We start from the raw sequence: 26,736 nt of genomic DNA, 5'->3' as shown, positions 1-26,736 counted from the left end.
TATATCATTCCTTGAACAGGAAAATAGTCAACTCAAAGCAAAGGAGTTGACCCTAGAAAAGGAAAAAGCCAAGTTATTGTAGCAAGTTGGCAAAGGTAAGGAGATCATGGAATTAAGTGAGCCTGAAGCATCAAAGGGGAGATGAAAAATGAAAAGATTAAGAACAAGAGGCCTCAAGAAAGCTTTGCAAGAGGAGCAAGAACAAATTTTGTTGAATAAGGACCTTGACCTAGAAGATAGGATTGCCCTAGAAGTTCTTCAAGATAATGAATATTGACTTAATAGGGTGAATGAACACTTGGAGAATCTCCTTGAGAAGGCAAACAGGGATAATTAGTTGCTCAGACACATGGCTCATCACTATCAAGCTCAAAACATGATTGCCAATGTCAAAGTGAAGCAACTTGAAAATAAGCTCAAGGACGCCAAAAAAGACCAAAAGGATGACGAGAAATTAGATATGCTTGCTGAAGCATCAATGAAGCTATAAAAAACATGTTTTTACACCTTCCCTCCAATTTTGAGCAAATTCTGATCATTTTGAGTTTTTTGAGAAATTTTGGTCCAAGTTCAGAAATTCAATTGCTCAAGGCGCTGTGATTTTTCCTTAGGCCTCCATTTGAGGAAAAGTCTACATTTTTGGAAATATCTTGCCATCCTCTAAAAGCCCATTTGCTCAGATTTTGCAGAGGTGGCCTAGTTTTGGAGAAAAGGGCCAAAAAGTGGCAAAACACTAGCATTCTGGACCCTTTTTTGACAGGGGCTGCACTCCTGGAATGACCTTGGGAGAATGGATTTTTGAAGGCCTTCCCATGGTCCAAATTCAGAAATTAAAACTGTTCTGGAAACTAGACTTGAATAGCTAGTTGACCGTTCTATCTATTTTGCATTTGGACCCCTGTAAGGCACCAGAAAACCATCTCAAAATTGGCGTTGTGCTTCTGCACTTTTCTGTGTTTTAATTTGTAAATTTCATTGTGTAAAATTTCTAGTTTCTAGTTTTACTTTGTCAAAGTCAATATTCTCTATGTAATGGCACTAGTTTCAAGGCTAGGTGATGTAGGCATGAATAAATGTACATCATAGGTTGTTTTTTATGTTTATTAGGCCTCATAAAAGAAGCAAACTCCTAAACAAACTCTCCATGAAGTGTTTGAGTTTCACCTTCTCACTCTCACCTGTTGGTTGAAAGAATCTTGGAGTCAGTTCTTCCACCAAGGAATTCGACTTCTGAAGGTGGGTAAGTGGTCTAGGAGATTCTATATGTATCATTTCTCTTTCAAAGAGAAGGGTTGAACTTTTTGTGAAGGAAGCTTGCATGTAATCATCTTTTCAACTAATACAGAGACATGTTGCAGCTATTTTCAAGGAACTCTAGCCCAGTGAGTTCATGGTGCTTGTACTTCATTCTTTTTGTTTTCTAATGGTATAAACATATTTATCTACATTATATCTCTTCTTTATATGGATGCCCTGCAATAAAATACACATAATTCTTGTTTTTCAAGCTCTATTACTTGGTTTTCATAGTTATTTGTATGTCTTCCTAAGCTAATGAAATCATGTTTTTTTATGCTCATTAGTTTCTTCCATACTATATCCTCTATACTACACTGACAATACTCAAAATACAGCATGGCTTCTGATACCTAGCTCCTTCTCATATTTTCTCCTGCACTCCTACAGCCTAGACCTATTTGTGGCTCCAAACCCTAAGTTCAACAAATCCTAAAAACCAAATTTTCACAAACAAACAAACAAATACACATATCTAGCCTAAAATTCATTTGCTTTAAAGTCATATCACTAATAAGAGACTTAGAGAGATCCCTCTCATGCTCAGTAGGGATAGCTACTAAGCTGAAGTGGTTTGAGGTTACCCTTCTCGATTTCCTTTTCAGCCTAGGAGATTGTAAGGACTAACAGGTTCTATGCTTATGACTTCAAACTAATAAGGCCTTGCAACGACATTTTTTTATCAAACTTTATTGATGCCTACGCTTTTACAATAACACTCACTCCTAGTGTTTTATCCTAGATATGGATCTCATTAATGCATTGGGGTTTATGATGCATTACGAGTCCCATGTGACTTCAAAGTTTTATCCTTTTATGATACACATTGTAATAAGGCAAAGAAATCTTGTATCAATGATTGCAACTTCATTCTATTCGCTTTAGGTCACCTGAAACCAACAAGTCCATCAAATCGTTTAAATGTCAATTTATATGAAGACATGGATTTATGTAAACATTTCTTGTAGTTACAACAAACATTTTACACTTTCTCATTTATTGTGCTTTTAATACCTTTATGCTTTATTTTGTTACCTTATATTATATAGCCCTACTAACACATTTCATTATTGTGAATACAGGGTAAGCAATGAGGATGTCCCAATTACACCATGCAAGTCGAAATGTCGAAATGATACAAAGGCAATATAAATATGGAAAGGCCATATTCATCTCTAGTAGCATGTATGGACTCCACGATTATGTCAATGCATGTATAACAAACAATGATTGACACCATATGTAATTAGCGTTTCCGCAATTCAAATGACCTATTCCCTTGACATATATATGCTACATTAAGGTGTTGGGACCATTTTGCAAAACAAAACATGTGATACGACAACACTAATAGAGGTAGCATCATACCACAAGAAGTTTAAGGAATAATACAAGCTCACATTGAGAGTGATATATTAAACATGTGACGAAACGATATTTAAAGCCTTATTTTAAAAGACACATTGGAAGAAAATCACATTAATGTGAAATGAGAAGATAATGAGATCATCATTGGAACGATGTGTTGAAAGTGCTTTAGACATGTGCTAAACACGTTGAAGGAATTAAGCCTCAACAACATTATGCATATACAATGTTTTGAGGGCCGCATTGAAAGATTAGTCGAAATATCATTGAGTACCATTTCAACATCGTGTTGTCCATTAATAATAATGCCATGTGTGAGTGTCCTCTACCATACACTCGACACGTTTTATAGTGCAGCTGGATAAGGCTCATGATGCAATGTGTTGAGTATAATCACTATATCAATTGTATATAAGCGCTCCAGGTACATCTCCAGGTTTAAATATAAGTTGCAGCGTTAGTTGTCTTTATTGGAAAAATTGCACACCTTTGTTTTCGTAAGTGTTTCTTTCACTTCTGCAACTATCATTTTTGTGTTTTCTTTGCTTTAATATGTGTCTCTTTCACTTTCTTTAGATTTTACAAGTGTCGCTTTTGATTGTTTTCACTCTTGCATGTGTCACACCTTTGTGCATCAGTAAAGGTAGATCTAGAACACTCTTCCACATTATATGGTCATATATATCATAATAATATATGCTATATACATTCCCACAACTTAGCGCACTTTTGGTCACAGTCGACACTCATGTTGCAACTTGTATTCTAAGTGTTGCATTGTGACGTTTAACTGTCGCACTTAACAAAAAGTGTCACTTTACTATCGTTTCAAGGTGTGATTGTTGACTGTGAGTCCTGTGCATTCTCTTGGATTATATTTATGGCATTCATGTGTTTGATCTGTGTTTTGGACTCGTTCATATGTCTCTTTCCTCTCTTACTCTACTAATCCCACACTTACCCATTTTGGAGTTCTTCTTGGTCCTCCTGCCCAATGCAAGTTTTGAAGGTTTTAACCCATTCCCAAGTGATGAGAACTACTTATTCTTGAGCCTCATTGATAAAACCTTAGCCTTCTGGACTTGGGCACAGATCTTTCTCAAGGTTAGCTCCTATCATTTGCACATTTTGCACATTTAAGGCGTGGTCAATAACCCTTGTTGCTTGTATTGGCTCACTGCACTGAGACTTGATCAGTTATGGCATGCATAGTGCATGTAGCAATTCTACTTTAGAACAAGTATCTCCTTCACCCATTTTCAAAATCAAATTGCACAATCCAAAGGTCCTTCTTCCTTCACAATGCAGTGAGAATCCTCCTAGAAAAATGACTTGACTTTTTGTTGCTTGCCTCAACCAACTGCACAATATTCGCTTCGAGTGAGCATCTTTTTGTGTAGTGAGCATTTCTAGTGGATTGTGCTAGCATAGGAACCTTCCCCTCAAGCATTGTGCATTGTGCAGTTTTAGTTCCTAGTCCTACTCCTCTCCTAACAGAAATCCCCCACTACACAATCATCTTGTCCTACGTTTCCTCCTCTATGCATTGTGTACTTATAGTACATAGTGAGACATTCCCTCAGTCACTGTGAAGCTCACCTACGCAGTCATTTACTCTTTCTCCCTTGAGCACTATGCATTGTGTAGTTCCAGTAAGTAGGCTCATCAACCTTGTCTCTTGCACTTGCTCACTGTGTTGGACCCTAAAGAGCCCCTCCTTATAGCACATTGCACATTTCTAGTGAGTAGTGAGGCTATCCTACAACCATTAGTGAGGTCAACTACTCAATTCCCAGTAAGCCTTTCATCCTCAATCTTTGCACAGGGTCTCCACAATTAGCTTCTCCCATGAGAAAAGTAGGGATAGAATAGATGATTTCTAGACTGATCTTGCTTTGTCATGAGTGAAATTCATTGGAAGGTGTACCGCTTCAATATGGAAATTTGATGCTCAAGGAAGATTTCAAGGAGAAGAAACATATAAGCACTTGCAAAAAGGAAGCACAAAGAAGAACCATCATGAAGACATGAAGAGATCCTAGACTATGACAAAAAGATGATATTTCATGATAACTTAGAAGGTTCCAACACTGATCCAAGACCCTTCGGAGGGTGAAGATGAAGTATAGATTAGATCTATCATCAAGAATGTAAGATATAGCAACAAGGAGAGAAGCTTGTCATTGCCACATCGTCATGAAGTTCCATGTCATCATTGCCAAGTGATGGCTTGTACAAGTATCATCACAACGCATACGTGTGAATGGGTCTTGCCACATCATGTGGAATGTAATTATGTATTTTAAAGAAAATGAAAAAATGTAAATCTGTGGAAGTCCAAGAGTCACATGTGGAATATGAAAATTCACATGTGGACCAAAGAGTCAAAAGAAGTTTAAAGGTCACTTAGGAAGTCAGAGAGTCATGAGCTCCGCTCAAGATTCATGGAGATATGAAAGACCACTACTCTTGTTATAAATACACACTCATAAATCAAACAAAGGGCTTTTGGAGGCTTAGACTTTGGAGAGCTACCCTTGGATTTAGTAGCTTGGCATAAGAGAGAACATCATTCCTTAGAGAAGAAATAAGTGACTTAATGTTCTACTACCAGAGCTAGTGTCTCACCATTGTAACCGTGTGCTTGGATCTTTCACTTAATTGTCATAAGCTCGCTGATCCAACACATTTTCTTGCATGTATCGTGAATATTGTAAGACTATTCTTTCAATGTTAGCGGTATATGTTATGTTCATATGTACTAAATAAATTGAACTACTTCATTGGCTTTGGTGCTTATCTTGTTGAATGTGTGTTTTATTTGCTTTAATGATCATTGTGTCTATGTGAACTATTTCATTAGATAATTAATGAATATCTCCTTTCTCACATGTTCCTCTCTTAGAATAGTACTATTACTTTCCTTATAGAGACTCACATTTACTTCCCTCTCGTTAAAGCCTCCATTTACACATTGCAATTGTTGTTTCACAATGTCAACTTACTTGTTGATTTCAAAGGCTATGTTCACACTCTCTTATGTTATTCATCGCAGCCAAGGAAAACCTTAGAGTTATGGTGGTTAGGATGATACTACTGATGGGGCTCCTACTCTATGTTAATTTGGTAGCTCAGGGACAAATTCCCTCCATTAGAAAATATTCCTCATCAAGGAATACCCCTTCTCACCCTTCAAAGAATTTATTTTGGTTAAGGAAAAAATATATTTTTCACATGAAAACCCACATGTGGACAAAAGGACAGGTCGACCCAAAAGAGAAATTTGACACCCTTGGATGGCTATAAATACAAGTCAAGTGACTCTCATTTAGAGATAAAGATCAAGAATTATTCTTTTCTCTTCCTTGTATTACAGCTCACGCAGCTCTGAAGTTGGTTCACTTAGGTCTGGAGCTCGCACGTGTGATTAGGGTTTTTGGTTCTTAGTCGTAGGGTTGTCACAGTAAAATTTTGGTTGCAACCGGACACACACAAGCCTCTGCATGTGGCTAAAAAGTTCCAACCGCACGTATCTCTCTCTCTCTCTATGATTGGTACCTAGGGTTTCATTTTGAAAGTTGATCGCAAATTTCATCAGCTGACCACAAATATTGACAGTTAACCATAGACTTCTGAATCATGATTTTTGACTAGTATTATTGGTTGGTCCATCTTTGGGTTATGATTTGGTTAGTTTTGTTGGATAGCCTTGTGAATGAAGAAATGTATTATTTTACTCTCTCTTTGTTGAACATTTTATGGAAAATGTACTCTCTCTTTGTTGAACATTTTATGACAATATAATAAGAATACATATTTGAAAGGGTTTTCCTTGGTCTCTGACCAATCATGTTGTCTCTATGTGTGGATGCCTTTCTTTTATTGTTCCTTTATGTTTTGTTGCATTGTTTATAATATTGTTCTTTCTACATAATTGAATATGATGTAATGATGTTATAATTTTGTGGGGTGAATTAAATGTGTAAATGATGAAATGCAATTATCTAAAGAAAAGAAAAATATAGCCCTAAGACAAATTAACATGGTATCAAAGCCAGGTTGAAGAAAAATAATTGAGATCTCCCCTGCGAAGACACCTATGAATGTTAGGGTTTGAAGGAAAACCTAGGAAATCTGGTTATTAGGGTTTGGTGGATTACATGAGGTTAGGGTTTGGAAGAACCTTGGAATATGAAAAAGGTTTGAGTTATGTAAAGGCTTAAAACCCTAGAATGATGAGTGAGATGTTATAACACTTGTGACAAATTCAGTGTAACCCTAGATGAGCTAGTCTCAATTAGGCCCGGTTGCTGATGAAGTTGGTTGAAATATTGGAAGTTAACGTTGTTTCATGGATAATGGAAAGTATTAAGTCTTGAAGGCTGGTTCAAGAGGGAGATGATCACCTATCATTAAAGATAAGTACCTTTTAGATTTTATGTTATTTCTTTGTGACATTATTCTTGTTTAGATTTATTTACTTGATTATTGCTTTTGGAATATTTGAGTATTTGAACACTTCTAACCTCCAGATGATATGTGATAAGTATATCCTTCTTGAGGATCAACGAAGTTGCAGGAAAAGAGAGCTAGTGCAGGAAGTGAAGAGTTAGTGCTAGAAAAGGAAAGCAGTACCTAAGGGAAATTTTTGAATTTTTTCAAAGTAGCATCTAAAAATTACAATATGCAAATACTACAACTGCCAATGAAAAATAAGTGTTACAAGTTGCAAAGGTATATGAATACTACAAGGTATGTGTAGTATATAGTTTCTGCAAGATAGGATGACAAGTTAAGCCCTAAGGTGTGTCGAGAATATCACCTTCATAAACGACTCATGCATGCATGTTGAAGTAAGTTTGATTTCTGGCACATGTGATATATTGGTGCTCTTGACATTTGGCAAGTATATTTGATTTTATTAGACATGGTTGATTTCTTGATTTTATAAAGAAAGATAAAAACTTTGATTTTGCTATATGTTAACTTGATAATATTGTTAATGCTTGTAATAAGCATGGTAACCATGATGATAAAAGTGTGACAATAATATTTCTACTCACTATCTTCTTATTGATCTTGGTTAGGTTTTGATAAGATTAGTAAAGTTAACAATGTGGTAAAATTGCATGCCCTGGCTTGATGGTTGAAGCAATGTGATATTGTGATTATGATCCTTGAAGTATGAAGAAACACTTATGTGACACTAACCTTTGATGAATATTTGTTGATACATTCATTTGTGATCATAAAGAAACAAATGGCGATTTATAATGACTATGCATGTTATAGGCCATTTTGTCACATCTGGTAAATAGAACTACAAGCTAGATCAATCAATATCTGTGAACATGTTGTCATCATACCTACACAAAGCCCTAAGCATGAACTTTCCAAAAAGTCTGAGTTTCTAGGATTAACTGCTCAAAATCAATGTTTTTAGCCCCAACGCACCTTGCCCCTTTAGCCACTTGCGTTCAGCGTTGGTTTCTCCCTTCTACACCAACATTGGTTAGTATTAATTGCTCCTTACTAAGGGTATGCTAATTATAGAAATTCGAGAAAATAAAAAGAATTATGAAGCTTCCTCTTCCAGAAGATTCCAAGGGTTATTTTAACCATTTACCATGGATAAGAAGCTCAATTCCTATCTTATCCTACCTTGGATACTTCACCTCTTATCCCTTGAGCTCATCCTCCATTCATAAGTGGATCTCAAGCTCATTATGGTAAATCCTAGACTTCCATCCCTCTGCTATAAATTTACTGCCATCCATAACAGCAAGGTTGGCTTTTAGAGATTGATTGTTCCCTTATGTTGTTGCCTTGAACCTAAAGGAGTAATCATCTTCATACATTAGGGTGATATTGAGGTGTGCTTTGTGACAAGGAAGGACAAGTCAACTTGGGGAGATATATGCAAGATCAAATACTATTCTTGGTTGTAAACTCTCTCCTATTTCTATTAATACAAAGAGTATCGTGTTTTCTTATATGTGTCATGTTACATTTACATTCATGTATTTCAATGCCTCGTTGATTCATTGAATATGGATGTTAGACTATGCTACTTGGTTGTTGTGGATCCTCTGTTTGTTTTATTCATTTGTGCAGGTTCTAATTATAACACTTGGAGCTACAATTGGAGTTTACAAGCGAGGAGGAAAGAAAAGCTTGCTATAGATTCAAGGTAGGCCACTTTCCCATTCTCTAACTTCTCTAAGGAAAAATCTATATTATTTTCCTTATGTTGTTCTAGACCAATCCACTAGGTCTATGGAAATTACTTTTGTCCACAATTGTAAATTCCGCATAACAATTCATATATGTTTAAAAACCTTATATAGTTGTGAATCTGTGATCTGATAGTTGTGTTAATGCATGGCAGTGTTATGATAGACTGGTTGATGTCTTGAATGATGACTGAAGAGGCTTTGAATTTAGAGGGTCAAACTCCATGAGACCCCAACACCCATTATTATTTGTAGTAAATAAATAGAAGACCCTTGATTGTTGGAGAAGGGTTTCTGGACATATATAGTTTATCATCTAATGTTGTTTGTTTTGACAAGTTCAAATATGAGCTGAGAGGGTTTCTCCCATTTCAAGCCCCAGCCATTGGGAGAAAGGCTTACGGGTACAACTACATGCCTCCTAGTTGCACGGAAGAAGGCCCATGGGTGCAGCTGAGCTTGTAGGATACAAAAACTAAAATATTATGCATGAAACTAGGAGCGCACCAGGAGTATGACAGACCGACAATCATGAAGCACATGATAGAAAGTTCTATGGATAGAAAATGAATAGTAATATCTACAGTATGCTTTGTTGAAGGGATCAGAATGAAGGTTGATCTCTCTAGAAAATGTGAAGTGACCTACCTTTTGGAATCTACTCTTACTTATTTTGTAGGGATAAAATCTAAATTATCGTCGCTAATAGAATTTTGAGGAGGATTTTATAATTGACTATTGTCTTATTGAAAACATCTTTATGTTGCAAAGAATGTAAATGTCATAACTCATCTTGTGTTTGCAGGGATATATAGCATGCATATCATTATGTTAGTTGTATTGATTTGATCATTGAAGCTAGTATGACAATAAAGGATTGCACCTTAGTATGCAGTGATTTTTTTCTAGCTATTGCTGAAATCTCACAATGAATGGATGGTAGAAACTTATATGACTTATCCTTGATGTATGTACTTATGTTTAGTGATAGAAATGATTCATACTATGATCATGTGGTTGGTTTGATGAATTTTTGGCTTGATATTGATTGGTAAATGACAATTGTTATCATGACAATAGACAAGGTTGTAACCTACTACTTGAGGACTTCGATTGAAAAGTTTAACAATGATATTGGCAGAAACTTTCATGGTTTTGATATTAGTTTTGGTTTGGAATTTAAGGCTTGATAAAAAGACTTGGTTGATTTGATTGCATAGTATTGACTTGTTTTAACCTTGGTATATTGGTTTGGTCAGTGTTATGGTTGCAAAAAGCATTGTATAACTTGAAGCAAGCTCCCCAAGTCTGGTATGTCCACATTGACAACTACCTAGAGAAGATTAGAATTCGTGCTAATCTGAACCTTAACTTCAAAGTAGTCCAAGGTATTCCTTTGATTTTAGTTTTATATGTTAACAATATATTCTTGATAGGTAATGAGCCTTTGATGATCAGATAAGAGGGAGTTGGCCTCAGAGTTCGAGATGAAGGACCTTGGCATGATGCATTACTTTCTAGGATTAGAAGTTTGGAAAAATAAAATATGACATGAAGCTAGTGGAAAGATAATCTGAATTTAAATAGGAATGCAAAAAATTACAAATATAACCATAAATACAAAGATGCAAGAGAAATAACACTTCATTTCATTAATATCAAATACTGAGATATGCTTACAAACATAATGGAAATAAGACTAGATCGGGCAATGGTAGCTTATCTATGAGAATATATTTGGCGGCTACATGCCTCTGAATTGTGTTACAATGAGGCTTGAGGGCCTATTTAATATTTATTATTGAGAAGCAGTGGAAAACCCCAAACATCCAAAAACATAACCCTAGGAGATGAAACGCCAAACTATGGGCTTCATTGGGGTAAATTGGTACATCAACTTCCCGGGGTCGTAACTTTGGCGTACGATCTTCGTTTAACACAAATGGTACCTCCTTAGAAAGATCTATTCGAGGAATAAAACTATTGACTGTGAATACCAAGTTGAAAAACTCTTATTCCACTTGTGATTTTCCCAAAAAAACATCATTTAGGGCCTCAAAATGGCTCCGAAAGTTCAGGACCTGAAAAACTGCGAAAAATAGTAAAATGTGCTACAATTAAGGAAACTGTAAAACTAAAAGAAATAATGGTGGAGGTCCTAGTGGAATAGGTGGGTGGCCACCAATATCCACCTAGATCATTCCTCCCCCCTTAGGAAGCAATGGTCCCCATTATGTTGAGTTCCTCCATGAGATGAGGAAACTTCTGCTGAGCTTGGTCCCTGGTGATCCACTTGCCCTGGTGAATGAGTTGGCTTGCTTTGACAACTTGATATAGTTGGATCCTTTGCTAACGGGTGTTATTGATCTGTGTGTCCATGATTCGATCAGTTGTGGCTTGTTCCATGCACTCTAGATTTAACTCTATAGGTGTGAGTTGTTCTGCAATGTCTGATGTGTCCAACAATGGTGGGAAGTATGGTTGAAGGCAGTCCACATTGAACGTTGGGTGCAAACCAAGGAATGGGGGAATGTTGAGCTCAAATGAATTGTCTCCCACAACCTTGGTAATGGTGTAAGGACCATATTAGAGTGGTTTGAGTTTCCGATAGCCTCCGGTAAGGCGTTCCTTATGCAAATGAAACCAGAATTTGTCACCCACCTAAAACTTGTCTGGCACTTGATGTTGATCATGCTGTTGCGTGTACTTGACATTTGATTTCTCCATAAGGTCATGGACATGTTGGCAGAGGTGTAAATGTGCTCAGTGAAGTTGTTTGCCTTGTCGGCTTCGGACTGGACATGATCTGAATCTGCCTAAGTAGCTGCAAATGGTATGGCCACATCAACGAGACATAGTGGCTGGAAACCCAAGCCCACCTGAAAATGGTTATGGCCAGTTGAGTTGTGGAGAGCCCGGTTATAGTTGTGCTGGACATAGGGGAGGCTCTCATCCCATATACGTGGATGCTTTGAGTTGTACGTGATTTGTACGATCGTCCCGTTGACGACCTCTGTTTAGCCATCAGTTTTGGGATGGAAAGTTGTGGACTTAGTGAGCTTGGTCTCCAGCATCAGCCAGAGACTAGACCAAAATGTACTAAGGAACCTGTTGTCCCGATATGATGATATACTCCGGGATCCCAAAGTGTATCCACACTCGTTCAAAGAAGAGTTTAGTAGTCGCTTTTGTTGTGATATTCTTCTTATAGGACGCCATAATGGACATCTTTGAGAATATGTCGACGAACATAAAAACATAGTCATTGTAATGCTTAGTAGAAGGAAGGCCCGGCATGTAATCCATGGAGATGGATTCCTGAGGTCGACTAGGGGTAGGCAACGAAGTATAGAAGCCTTTCTTCTTGATGGTCGGTTTGGCAATGGCGCAGACAGTGCAGGATATGATGTACTTCTCGACATCCTGTCGAAGGTTCAACCAATAAAAATACTTATGCATTACTGCCACTATTTCTCGACCCCGAAATGCCCAGCGACCTGATTGTAGTGGGCTTCCCAAATCATATTGGCACGCTTGCTTAAAGGAACGCAAAGGTGTTCCAGGTGGCATAGCAATGCATCCTAGAGGTGAAAATGTGGAACTTGTTGACCCTCCAAGAGCGTCTGGTATGTGTGGCCGAATTCTAGTTCGCTTTTGTAGAGAAGTGGCCAATCAAAAGTCTCATGCCCACAAGAGTTGAGCATTTGGTTAACACCATGATCGATGATCGATTGAGGTAGTCTGCAACATTATTGGTGTTGTCCTTCTTGTACTTGATATTCAAATGGAACTGTTGCAGGTACATGGACCACTTTTGATGGCGATCATTCCATAACTTTCCTTGCGTCTGTATGAACTGCAGAGGTTAGTGGTCTGTGTGGATGACCGTTTCCTTCCCCAAAATGTAATTTTCCATTGTCGGCAAGCCTGCACGATGGAATACATCTCTTTGTCATAAGTGGGATACTTTTGGACTATGTCTGAAAGTGTCTCACTGTGATATGCCACTGGATGACCTTGTTGAGTAAGGGCTGCCCCAATAGCATATTCAAAGGCATTTTTCTCGACCTCAAATGGTTGTTGCAAGTCTAGTAATGTGAGCATTGGTGCAAAGAAGAGGCGATGTTTCAATTCTACGAACACCTTCTGTTCAGATATAGACCAAAAGAATTTTTCTTTCGTTCCTACCTTGGTGACTTGACTCAAGGTCCGAGTGATATGAAAGAACCCCAACATGAACCGACGGTAGAAATTGGCAAGATCCAGAAAGCCATGAAGCTCTCTCAGAATGGTTGGGGCTGGCCAATCCCGAATGACTTGGATCTTGGCTGGATCCACATGCACCACTCGTTCATCAATAATGTATCCCAGATACTGAACCTCGGTCATGCCAAAAGTGAATTTCTCCAAATTAGCACATAGCTTGTGTTGCGGTAGTGTTTGGAGAACCTATCGAATTTGGTGGAGCTACTCTTCCCACCTCTGGCAGAAGATCAGGATGTCACCCAAGTATACCACTACAAATGAGTCAGTGAATGGCTACAAGATGTCATCTATCAGCCTCATGGAGGTTGAAGGAGCATTCGTCAACCTGAAAGGCATAACTAGCCATTCGAAAAGGCCCTCCTTTGCTTTGAATGCAGTTTTCCACAGATCAGAGGATTCGACTGGTACCTGGTGATATCCAAACTTCAAGTTGATCTTGCTGAAATATTTGGCCCCCTTGAGTTAGTCTAGAAGGTCATCAATCTGTGGGATTGGGTACCTATTCCGAATAGTGATCTTGTTCAACGTCTGATTATCAATATAAAGTCTCCAATTCCCATCCTTCTTCTGTACCAACACGATCAGGCTCCCACAGGGTGATGAACTCGGTCGGATTTGACCTTTCTGCAACGTCTCTTGAATATACCTATTGATTTCATCATTCTCCATAATAGAGCATCGATATATTGGTCCATTAGGCAACGACGCACCTGGGGTCAGATCGATGGATTGCTTGACTTGACAGTGTATAGGCACCCCTGCAGGGGACGTGAAGATGTCCTCGTACTCCTCCATGACCTTGTCCATATGTTGTTGTCGTGCGAAGGGGAACTATATGGAGGTCATGGCCACTGTCTTCTTCTTTCCCTAAGGGTGTATCATCAGGAAAATAAATATCTCTGTTTTGGAAATGAGCTTACTGCATTTTTTTGAAGTAACCAAAGAGATGGCAGTAGGCGGTGCTACCTCCGGTATCCTGTACAACTTATTTCCCAAGGTAAAAATAACATCGCAAGGCCTTGACTCATACACAACATGTCACTTCCACAAGTATGGTTGGCCTAATAATACATCAAAAACATCAAGAGGAGCAACATCACATAATACCTCTTCCGTGAAGGGCTTGATGTTGTATGGAAGGCGACACTGATGGCTGACGCGAAGATCCCGTCCTTGGTGAAGCCACTCGATGGTGTACGGTTGTGGGTGTGCTGTGTTCGGTAAGCCTAGTCACTTCATGACCTCTACTGAGATGAGTTTCTTTTGGCTCCCGCTGTCAACAATGAATTGTAGCAGGGAACCCTTTACCCACATCTAGGAGTAGAAGAGGCACTCCTCCTCCTCTAGATCTTCGGGTTCCTCCTTCTGGATCTTCATGGTGGTAACAGTGACGTTGGGCTCCACATCGATAATCTTCTTCCCTTTGTCATTCTCCTTGTTGGGTTTTGACTCAGATTCAGAACATGCATCTGATTTAGAAGCCTTTAGCTTGACCACTAATGACTGCTTGGCCCAACACTCACTTGTGTTGTGAGTGGAGCTCTTATGGAACTCACACCACTTTCCCATGTCCTTCTTCGGCTTCGTGATGTTTTTCTTTTCTTGCAGCTTTGGCGGGTTGTCCTGGGACGCCTTGCCTTGGCATTGTCCTTCATTCTGCGGTTTGGGGTCACCTTTCCCTTGCATCGGATTCGCAGATCTAAAGTCTCGTGTTTTTTTTTTTTTAATCTTCTGCTCAATCTTAACAGTGTATTGGTACGTCGTGCTGAGCGAGGAGATGTCCATGAACTTCATCTCATCTTGGATGTACCTGTGTAGGAAGCCGCGGTACTTGAGTAGCAAATGCTTCTCAGAATCTTTGATACCCAACTTCGTGCAAAGGGTATGAAAAACATTGGTAAACTTTGGCACGTGTTGGTCCCTTCCCTGTTGCAGCGTGGTCCACATTATGTATTTATCCTCATAACTCCCGACAGGGTAGTACTACTCCTTGATGACATCCCGGAACAGATTCCAAGTGGGTGCGGCTGAAAACAGTGAGGGCATATTTTCATCCTTCTATTCACAGAAGGTTTACCACCAGTCCTTGAGGGGGGGGGTGGCTTTGAGAAGAGAAAAAGTAATATTTTCCCGACCGGAAAAATCATGAACAAAAGATATCCTTCTAGCAAATTTAACCATTTATCTACGACATTTTCATCTATTTGGCCCTCAAATATGAGAATGTCAAAGTTTACTTGTACCTTAAAAGGAGTGGCGCCTCCAGAGTGGTTGCTAGATGTGGATGGGCTGCCGGTGGGCAATCGTTGAAGGATCTGCGCGAAGTTATCTATCATCGTGTTCCTTTATTTCTCAAGTGCCTCCTTGAGCAATATTTTGATAAGATCTCCTGCTCCCTCGTCTTTCTTTTCTTCCCCCATGGGAGGTCGTCAGGATTTGCGAGGTTGGTCTTACAAAGGTTTTACCAGTTCAAGCCCTAACTCCTTATATACCGATCTTGTTACGTACATGCAAAGAAAAACAGAGAAAGAGCAGCCCCCTCTGATACCACTGATTCGAATTTAAATATGAACGCAACAAATTGCAGATATAACCATAAATACAAATATGCAACCTAAATAACACTTCATTTTATTAATATCAAATACTGAGATATGCTTACAAACAGAATGGAAATAAGATTAGCTCAAGCGATGGTAGCTTATCTCTGAGAAGAGATGTGGTGGCTACATGCCTTTGAACTGTTACAATGAGGCTTTAGGGCCTATTTATTAATGAGAAGCAATGGAAAACCCCAAATATCTAGAAACCTAACCTTAGGAGATGAAACGCCAAACTATGGGCCCCGTTGGGATAAATTGGTACATCAACTTCCCGGGGTCGTAACTTTGGCATATGATCTTTGTTTTATGCATATAATACCTCGTTATAAAGATCTATCTGAGGATTAAAACTACTAACAATGAATACTAAGTTGAAATTATATATTTTCCAATGGTGATTTTCCCATAAAACGCCGTTTAGGGCCTCAAAACGGCTCCGGAAGTTCAGGACCCGAGAAACTACCAAAAATAGTAAATTGTGCTACAATTAAGGAAACTGGAAAATTAAAAGAAACAATGGTGGGGGTCCAAGTGGAATAGGTGGGTGGCCACCAATATCCACCTAGATCAAAAGATTGGGAAAGACTAAATGAAAATCTTTGGACACCCCGATGGAATTGAATTATGTAGAAATTTTGTTGGGCCTAACTTGGCAGACTCCTTTGAGTACCGATAGTTGATTGAGATATTCATGTGCCTCATGAACACCCATCTGGATATATTATTTTTAGTAAAGACCTTGTGTCAATTCATGTCTAAGACACTTCATACAAATTGGGTTGTTTCCAGGCACATTTTGAAATATTTTGCATGAGACGATCAATCTTATACTATAGGAGATGTAAAATTGCATGGATGCATTGATTCTGACTAGGCTAGACACATTATTGGTAGTGTTACTTTAGTTTTGGATCGACCATGACATCTTGGATGAGCAAGAAATAGAATTATGTAGCTTTAAGCACGCTCAAGGTTGAGTACATTGTTGCTAGGATGGCTATATGTGAGACATATTAGTTAAGGAAACTCTTTGAAGAGTTGTTTGAGCAGGTTCTGGATATAGTAGTGATATATTGCGACATCAAGAGTTGGACTTGATTAGAAAAGAATCTTGTATATATATAACTGAGATAGAGATATCTTCATAGATTGAGACAATGTTTCTATATGAGACAAGCTTAGGCTTATGGCTGCTACCTCCATGAGAAAGAGAAAAATGAATAAGGTATTGTTTTATGAAATGTATTTGTTCTAACATGATATTTGATTTGATGCTTTGTATGAACAGGAAAACATAGGACCGATGCTTGAAAGAACTGCATAAAGTAGTATGATCGAACTCTTCAGAGAAATTTTTGAGCCAATATCGGACATGAGCATATTGATATGTTTTTTATCAACAAAGAGCATCATGGATTGATGGATGTGACCCTCCTGGGCAAGGGTCTAGACTGATCAAGAACACTGAACATAGATCTTCTCCCCTGGTTGAGCTTCCCAAGGAGGGAATAGAGCACTAATGGCTCCTAGGGTTGAGTGATCTCTGGACAATAAGGTGTCACCCCTATCTATCACCCATAGGGTGGGAGACATATGCTCTCATATCTTGGTCTAGCAGAGTACACCCCAGTTGGAATCATACCCATAAGCGGGCTTGTTGGGATTGTCCCTCCCCATATGGCCAATAAGTTGAGGAGGTTGGGGGGTGTGGTATCCTTACCTTTGGTAAGTCAAGTATCTCACCCAAGATCGATTGTGATGCAGGTGTTCTACCACATGAATCTTGAGGGTCATTGTTGGGAATATCAGTAGGGAATAGAATGGATGAGATATTGTATCTCACCTATTGCTCAACATAAGGTGGAAGACATATGCTCCCCTATGAGATGACTTGGGGTGAGAGTGTCCCATATGACCTTCCCCACTGTCATAGACATGAGGTGAGAGTGTCCCAGGACCTTCTCCACTGTCACATACATGACGTGAGAGTATCAAATAGGACCTTCCTCATTTTCAATATATTCTAGGTTGAGATGTGCTCCCTGATGTGGCTCTAGATTGAGAAAGGCTCCCTTATGTTGTTCCAGATTGAGATAAGCTATTCAATGTTGTTGATATGAATTTAGGGTGGTAGCTTAAGCTCCCCTCTGATGTCAAATTATTTTTCTTTTATATTTGACAGTGTTCATCATATGAGTACAAGACAAGTAGAGATATAAGTATGGATGAGCAAATATGAGCAAAGATAAGCAAAGATATTAGCAGGGATGATCATATATGAGCATGGATGAGAAAAACATGAAATTTGATGATGTTGTGACCCTTGTCATGGGACATATGTTTCAGTCAGTAATTTATGACATTTTTTTTGTTTTTGTTTTTGTTTTTTGTTTTTTTTTTAATCTATGTAAGTATCGACATCCTTTTTATAGTATTTATTGTTGATTTATTCTTCATTAGAGTTTATTTTCTCGATCCTTTGTGTTTTTTATGTATTTTATCATCCTATTCGTTCTTAACTCCTTTTAGTATTTTTGTTATTTGTTTAATGGGCTTGAGCCCCATATTTTATTGTTGACCCTGTTTTATTTATTGATTATTTTTCTCTGGATATATATATATATATATATATATATATATATATATATATATATATATATATATGTTTCTGTTCTTATTTATTTATTCTTATTTTTATTTTATTTATTTTTTCATTAATTATTTTTAATTTTATTTATTTTATTTCCATTAGGTATTTTATTTATCAAATGATCTTGTCTCGATTAGGGTCTTCACTCGTTTTTATAATTTTTGACTCCCCTCGTTTAAAGTTTGACTTTGATTATTTATTTATTTATTTTAAAAACTAGTTGTTTAATATAGCGGTTATTTATTAATATTTGTTTTTAATAAATTAATAAACTAATATCACAATTTAAATATTATTTTTCAAAAACTAGTAATATTTGGTTTTAATAAATTAATTTAAATATTATTATTCAAAAACTAGTCGTTTAATATAGCTGTTACTTATTAATATTTTTAATAAATTAATGAAATAATATTATTATTTAAATTTTATTTTTCAAGAACTAGTAATTTTTTGTTTTAATAAATTAATTTAAATATTATTTTTCAAAAACTAGCCGTTTAATATAGCCGTTACCTATTAATATTTTTAATAAATTAATGAAATAATGTCAATATTTAAATATTTTTTCAAAAACTAGTCGTTTAATATAGCCATTACATATTAATATTTTAGTAAATTAATAAACTAATATTATCATTTAAATATTATTTTTCAAGAACTAGTAATAATTGGTTTTAATAGATTTATTTAAATATTAATTTTCAAAAACTAGCCGTCTAATATAGCCGTTACTTAATAATATTTGTTTTTAATATAGTAATAAATTAATATTATAATTTAAACATTATTGTTCAAATATAGTCATTACTTGAAATTATGTCTCTATATTGCTATCTATTTAAGCCTTTGCCATGGTTTGCGTCTTCATCTGGTCCTAATGATGCCATAGTTTTTGGTTCGAAACGCGTCGGCCAAAAAATTTTCTCATGTGATTTCTACTGAAAGACTTTGTTTAATTCATTATGGATCATAGAAGCTTGAATACAGAAATTTATCCCTAGCTGAGAGAGAGTGTTAATATGGAAGCTCAGGGACAAATTCCCTACATTAGACAATCTTCCTCATCAATGAAGACCCCTTCTAACCCTTGGAAGAATTTAATTTGGTTAAGGAAAAAACATATTTCTAATATGAAAATCCACATGTGGACAAAAGGAAAGGTAAGCCAAAAAGAGAAATTGGACACCCTTGGATGGCTATAAATACAAGTCAAGTGACCCTGATTTGGAGACAATGATCAAGCATTCTTCTTTTCTCTTCCTTGGTTTTGGCTCACACAGGTCTGAAGTTGGTTCACTCAATTTTGAAATTGTAGGGTCCGAAGCTCACATGTGTGATTAGGGTTTTTGGTTCGTAGTTGCAGGGTTTCCACAAGAAAATTCTGGCTACAACTGCACACATGCAAGCCTCTACATGCTGCCAAAAAGTTCCAGTTGCATGCATATCTCTCTCTCCGTGCGGTTAGGACCTAGGGTTTCATTTTGACAGTTGATCACAGATTTCGTCAGTTGACCGCAGATGTTGACAATTGACTGCACGCTTTTGAATCATGCTTTTGACTAGTATTATTGTTGGGTTCATCTCTAGATTATGGTTTTGTTAGTTTTGTTGGATAGTCGTATGAATGAAGAAATGGATTGTTGTACTCTTTCTTTGCTGAGCATTTTATGATAATCTAATAAGAAGAATAATTTGAAAGAGCTTTCCCCTTGTGGGGATTTTCCCCGGTCTCCGACCAATCCTGGTGTCTCTATGTGTGAATATTTTTCTTCTATTATTCCTTTATGCTCTACTACATTGTTGATAATATTATTCTTTCTACATAATTGCATATGATGTGATGATGTTATAATGTTGATGGGTTAATTAAATGTGTAAATGATGAAATGCAACTATCTAAAGCAAAGAACAATATAGCCCTAGGAAAAATTAACACTCTAAACAATGTGAAGTCTAATTAGGACTTCTCATCGGGGAGACCCCCTTGGTTCACAGATTTCCAGCACCATCAACACATTGCTTTCCCAAATTGTGACCTCTCTATAACACCTTCCTTACATTGCGGTCAATATTCTTATGCCAAGTGTCCCTCACCCACATTCGGTCTAAAACCAAAAAGGATAGATTCGGGTATCAAGCACTACATAATAGTCACATTAAGAAAGGGGAAATTGTTTGCTCTACATTTCAACGAGACTAGATTGGAATTTACATCGACTAATGTAAAGAAAGGGGAACTATTTTCTGAAGATCTCAACACACAACACACAAGTATCAAAACGCAATCGTGGATTTAAAATTAATATGAATTCTAACATCTTAATAACAATCTCTCTTGATCAACCCATTCCACATGCAAAGACTATATTTAGCTTCAAAATACCAAATCGGAAGTTTGATAAAGTGGACTTATAGTACTTTCATGATCATGCATTTATTTGACACCTATTCCCATTGTCGAGGTCTCTAGTGCGCTTGGTAATGATAAAATTTTAGTTGGTGATGAGATGGCCTTTGACACTGCGTCAAACACATTTTCAAAATACAATGCATGCATTGGTGTTTCAAAGCCTCAGTACACTACAACTGTGATCTTAGCTGATAAGAGGGACACTATGAAGGCCTCTTATCCACATATAGTGAATCCTATTTCAAAGACAGCGGTAATGGTTGAATTCACCCACAAGTTTTCGAAAAATGAGAACAATTATACAATTGAGATTTTTCATGTTATTGATCATCTTACCACAATGAAATCACAAGTTGACAATCGTGGGAAACTTGGTGCACTTATCCAGCACGAGCATAGGCCTAAATCACTAGTAACAATTTCTAGAGAATTTGACCCCAAGGCTCTTGATAAGAGTGCCAAAAGTGGTTTGTCATTAGCATTAAAGCCTTGAGATGATCTAAATGAAAAGAAATGAAAGGGGTTGCTAGAGGAAATTAAATCTGTGAACTTGAGTGAATTTGAACAAGTAGCACTTCTGATACGCAGTAAAACTACTGATCCTTGGTATTAAACCCATTCAAGCCACAAGTCAAATCCTTAGTTCACAGTAACATTTGTTTTTTGTTTTGTTTTTGTGACTTTCATTGTAACCATGAGATGTGACCAAGTTGAGGTCACATATCACTTTCACAACCCTCTTCTTTCCCTGTAACTTTGCGATGCGACTTGTTCTAATGCAACTTAAGGAGAATTCTATCATAGTTCGCACTTATAGTTATCAATGGCATTGTCATTACAAAGTGCGACCCTTAGAGTGTGATTTGCAGTTAACAAAGATCTATGTCTAATGGTGGAGGGTTCCTTTCAGACTGTGAAATTCAAAAGAAGTTCACATGGATTGATGCGACTTTATAGTAATTGATAAGGCTTATATCTTGTAATTGATAAATCACATTTCCAATTGACAATGATACTATTATATCAATATGCGATTGGAAATGTGACTCTCTAGTGAGACTATTATGAAGTCATAAGTCACACAATTATTTATTAACAATACTATATTTTAGATTGTGGCTAGGCATGCGAAAGGAAACAATGCCTAGACTTGAGATGCCCTCTAGTAAGTCTTACCACAAAGAATATTGATTTGAAGAGTTTGGATTGATTGTTGGCATGTGACTCTGAAGACCCTTTAAAACATCACCACATCAAAGTGCGGTGTGAATTATTTGGTTCTCAACGCTAAAAATAGAGTTCAAGATGTTAGAGCAATTATTGTGTGCACACAACATTCAGGATCGCAATACCCATGATCAACTTAACTTCTTACAAATTTATTAAAGTGGTCAATTGGTCTGGCTAGACATAGACAGGGGGAATTATCGCACAAAATCAGTTGAAATGTGAGGGAATTTGTGAAGAAATTTATGGTTGGTTGTCTTATATATAAGATGGAGAAAGAAATGATGAATATGTTTAGTTTCAAAGTTATAATATTCATATGCCTGTTTTACCCTTATTTAGTGCTAGATGCGAGCATTGAACTTGGTCGAAAAGGTAAAATATGTGGCAGGTTACATAAGTAAAGGGAAATCAAAGAAATATAAGATCAATGAATCACATATGGAAGATCACTACATGGGACACTAGTAAGCTATTGTTCAGCTGGAATAGTCATCACCTTTTATCTTATAAAGATGAAACAGTTGGGTGAAATAAAGCTTTAAAAATTGACATCAGAGAGTATCTTCCTAAGCTCATATTTCATTTCATCATTATGATTTGCTTTATATGCCTAAACTCTAGAGGGAATCAACCATATTATACCTAATTACTATGCCAAAACTTCCAAGATAGCCTGATAACAAAGAAATTTCCACCCAATTTCATGAAAATATGTGTATATTAAGATGAAAGAAATGAGGATGATGAAACCTATAATGGATTTGGATAACAATGAGAAATAGAAAGTTGCACTTTCCAAGTCGTTGAATCAAAAGGCAAGCAAGCAAAAAGGAAAATGTCAAAGGGACAACAGGAAAAAGGCACAATCAACATTAGTTATGAGCCTCTTTTAAAACATGGTTGGGAAGCTCAGAGTGATGCTGCATAGGCCATATTATGATGTGGAAAGGGACTCTACAAGTGTCAAAATTAGTATTTTTATTTCAATCAATTTGTCATGTTTATAACTTTATTCTTTGAATGCAAATTTGTGTAACCACTGTAATTTTCTTGCAGGTAGAAGAGAGGGAATGAGAGTGTTGACCTAAGTGAAGGAAGTTAGGGTTTCCTATAGAGGTTGTGCAACTAGGGTTTCAACAAACAGATAAACTAGCTCCATGTGCCTAAGGCATTGTATTAACATCTAACACAATAAATGAGCATTGCCACCTTGTTCATCAGCTCGTGCAAGTCACCACATCATTACAACAATGGAAACAAGAATTCTAGGGTTTCCAAAAATCATTTCTATTCTCCTCATAATTCTTCCTCACATGGTGTAAATGTTTCTTATCATAATGTCAACAATAATGTAAAGATAAATTAGGCATGTAATAGCCATTTGACATTAGAGAAACGTGAGGAAGGTCAAGAGTCGTGAGGGCAGATGAAAGGTCACCCTCCACACCTCTATAAATAAATCCTCATGCTTCATTTGAGGGGAAGTTTAACACTTAAGCTAGGATGAGCATTAGAGAGTTGATCTTTACTTGAAGAGATAGAGGTACTAAGCTCTCGGTAGTTAGTAGGATGAGCTGTGGTGAGGCTAGGGTTTCGCATTAGATAATGGTATGAGCAACCCATGTTCCATTGTTGGGCTTTGATGGTTTGCAATACTTGTACTCGTACTTTCCACAACATTAATAAGAAGTTATGTGCTTTCAATATGGATCCTTATGCACCCTTATGATGGTTGTACTAGATTTCTTGTATTTCCATCATGTTTGTACGTGTGTTTTCATGTGGGAATATGTTAATGATCTCATTCTTAGCTTATGGATTTCATGTCTGCTTTGAATATGTGCTTACTTATTTAACACCATGCTAGTAATTTATTGTGAATTGATTTGCAATTAACCTCTAACATGTTCTTGTTCATGTATGTCTAAGATGGTTTTAGCTCACTGATCCTTCTCATAACATATTTGTTGTTGTTGCTTCTTGTATATTGTTCTGTAGTTTGTCAATCTTGGGTTGACCTTATCCCCATTGTCTGGGAATTTCATCCTTGTTCTTGCTTTACATCTCCTCATTTGACAGTAAGGAGAGAAACCAACATGATGGAAACTGAGGCTACATACTAGATGGGGCTCCTATCCTAAACGGTGTGATGTCTAATTGGGACTTCACACCGGGGATACCCCCTAGATTTGGGAATGTTATTATGATTCACAAATATATTAAGTCAACATTTACATAGGGTAAATGGGACCTTTTTATTTTTAATATCATTATTGCTCCATGTGGTTGCAAGATTAATGGTTTCTTTGTGATGTGTGGAATATAGGAAGCTTGGAGGAGAGTCGAATTATGATTGGTTATAGGAGAGGATTTGATTTAGCTTGCTAGTTTATTTGGATGATGAAAGCTCACTTGTCTACAGTAACACACTTAGCAAATTTTCTCCCTAAGAGGCTGGTAGAGAAATGAATTTTCAATGAGAAGATTTGTGCGACAATGATGTTAGAAATTGAAATAATTGGCAGGGTTTGTTAAAGGAATTTGGTCTACTATGTTTTGATTGGCCCATAATTCAAGGGCTTCAAATTTAGTTTTTAGAGAATGGTCTTTACACACTGAGTTTTGTGGAGATCTGTTGTGGAGGTACAATAAATCCATATAGGTTTACTGTCACCATAGTTTGTTTCAGTACCTCAATGCCTCTTTTTCCTTTAAGAATAATTTGATTTGATGTTGGAATGTGTCACATGTAGAAGATAGATGGGTCAATCACTTTTATTATAATGTGGTCTTACATTGTTTCCTTGTAGATGAAATTCTTTACTTTCTCATAACATTCCAGGGATTGTTCGTTAAGGTGAGACTTTCTTCTTTGAGATTAACATATGTATCATGTGTGATTGTGATTAGCCTAGGATTTTACTTGTCACTTATTTCAAAGTTGTAGCATTATTCATAATTGTTGTGTTCATGAGAGAGAGATAATTTCATAATCGTAGAAGCAATTCCAAAATGCCACAAGTTAGGTGCATCCATGTATCCACATAGCACATCCCACAAACGAGAAGGAGAAGACTAAGCATACAAACTCACCCTACAACCAATCAATTATTATGTTCATGACTTTTAAAATGTTTAGCAATATATATTTTACAAAGAGATTCACTAAAAATGAGCATTATTACAAAACAATACTATTTCATTTTATATATATTCGGAAGAAAAAAATCGTAATTTTATTCGAGGAACAAAATTATATTTTGTAGATGCTTAAGAGCATTTGATCATGCAGACCAAAGGTTTAAACTCAAAAAAGAAAATTCTAGGTAAAAATTATCAGGTCTAAGTGTAAAGAAGAACATTTAGCCTACCATTTTCTACCTTTCTGATGAAAACTTGACTAAACTAAGAGGGGGAAGGGGTGGGGGTGTGAATCACTTTCATATATTCATGGACATTAAAATTCTTTTCCTTAATCTCATTAATTGAAACATTGCATGTGCATCTTAACAAATAATGGCTTGCATATTGAATATGTGAACAACAAGTAATAAGCTAATCAAACCATCACATCAACACATGATAACAACACATATTTACACCAGATATATGTGGAAACCCATAAAGGGAGAAAACCATGATTTTATTATTGTTGTGATGCAAAGGCAAGCTCCTACTCCTTATTACATCTTATTTTTTGTAGGCTCCAACCTACAGGAGGTTGCTACCTCAATTTTCTACAAGCTGCAACATGCAAGGAAGCTCCAACTCCCATATGTTTTTTGTAGGCTACAACCCATAGGAGGCTCCTACCTCAACTAGCTCCAACTAGATATTTATCAAGCCACAACTTGAAAGGAGACTACCATCCCCTAATGCAAACAAGAAATAACAATGTGTTGGTTTACCTGGTCATAAATTCTGCATATCTCCATCTTCATTTATGCATCTTCTTCCCTTCAAATCTGCTTCACATCAATTTCGTAAGTGCCAATAACTAATGCATACTAGCTCAATCAACTCCCTCACATTTTGAAATGTTTGTGGAATAACCTGTTCAGAGCTTTGATTAAACCCAATGTTTCAGACTTCTATGTGAGTCCATCTTCAGGGGAACGCCCAGATTCTTGAGAGGATTGGTGCGGATTAGGGCAAGGAAATTGCAAGGATATATAGAATGATAGATGCGGGGGAATGTTGTGGAGTCAATTGGTATAATTTTTTATCCTTAATGTAATTTTATTAATTAGGAGATAATTATGATATGAGAATAATATTTCTTTTAAATTAATTAATTGTCAATTTTATGTTACATTATTATCATAATGTATATATAAAATCAATTCTGATGTGGGTTGTAGATAAAAAGTAATCACTTACAACCTAACTATTATGTTTTCCTTTAGTCAAGGCTATTTTACTTTTCATAAAAAACTTTTTAATTTAATTTTTATTAATAATGTAAAATTATTATGAGTTTAAATATTTATGTAAATGAAACCCAATTATCCAAGACAACTTGTGCGGCTACAAATTTAACATTATTCTAAATATGTTAAAAGTTGTGCTACTTGCTCCAGAAGTGTTAACGCTGGTAAATTTAGTGCAAAGCAGGTTTGTATGATATCAAAATTATTCCAGCAATGCTCCAATATAAATGAACGATTTAAACATAGA

General features: G+C 36.7%; 1 pseudogene; it reads left to right on the top strand.

The window, feature by feature from the left end:
• Window positions 1-21,322, top strand: part of LOC149142212 (mitochondrial outer membrane protein porin of 36 kDa pseudogene) — a 30,560-nt pseudogene extending 9,238 nt beyond the window's left edge.
• Window positions 21,323-26,736: the final 5,414 nt, after the last annotated feature.

The sequence above is a fragment of the Pinus tabuliformis genome, chromosome X (assembly GCF_031772625.1).
Source record: "Pinus tabuliformis cultivar Carrire ecotype Pingquan chromosome X, CPIR1, whole genome shotgun sequence".
In the NCBI taxonomy this organism is placed as follows: Eukaryota; Viridiplantae; Streptophyta; class Pinopsida; order Pinales; family Pinaceae; genus Pinus; species Pinus tabuliformis.
This window is presented reverse-complemented; position numbering and strand designations above follow the sequence as displayed.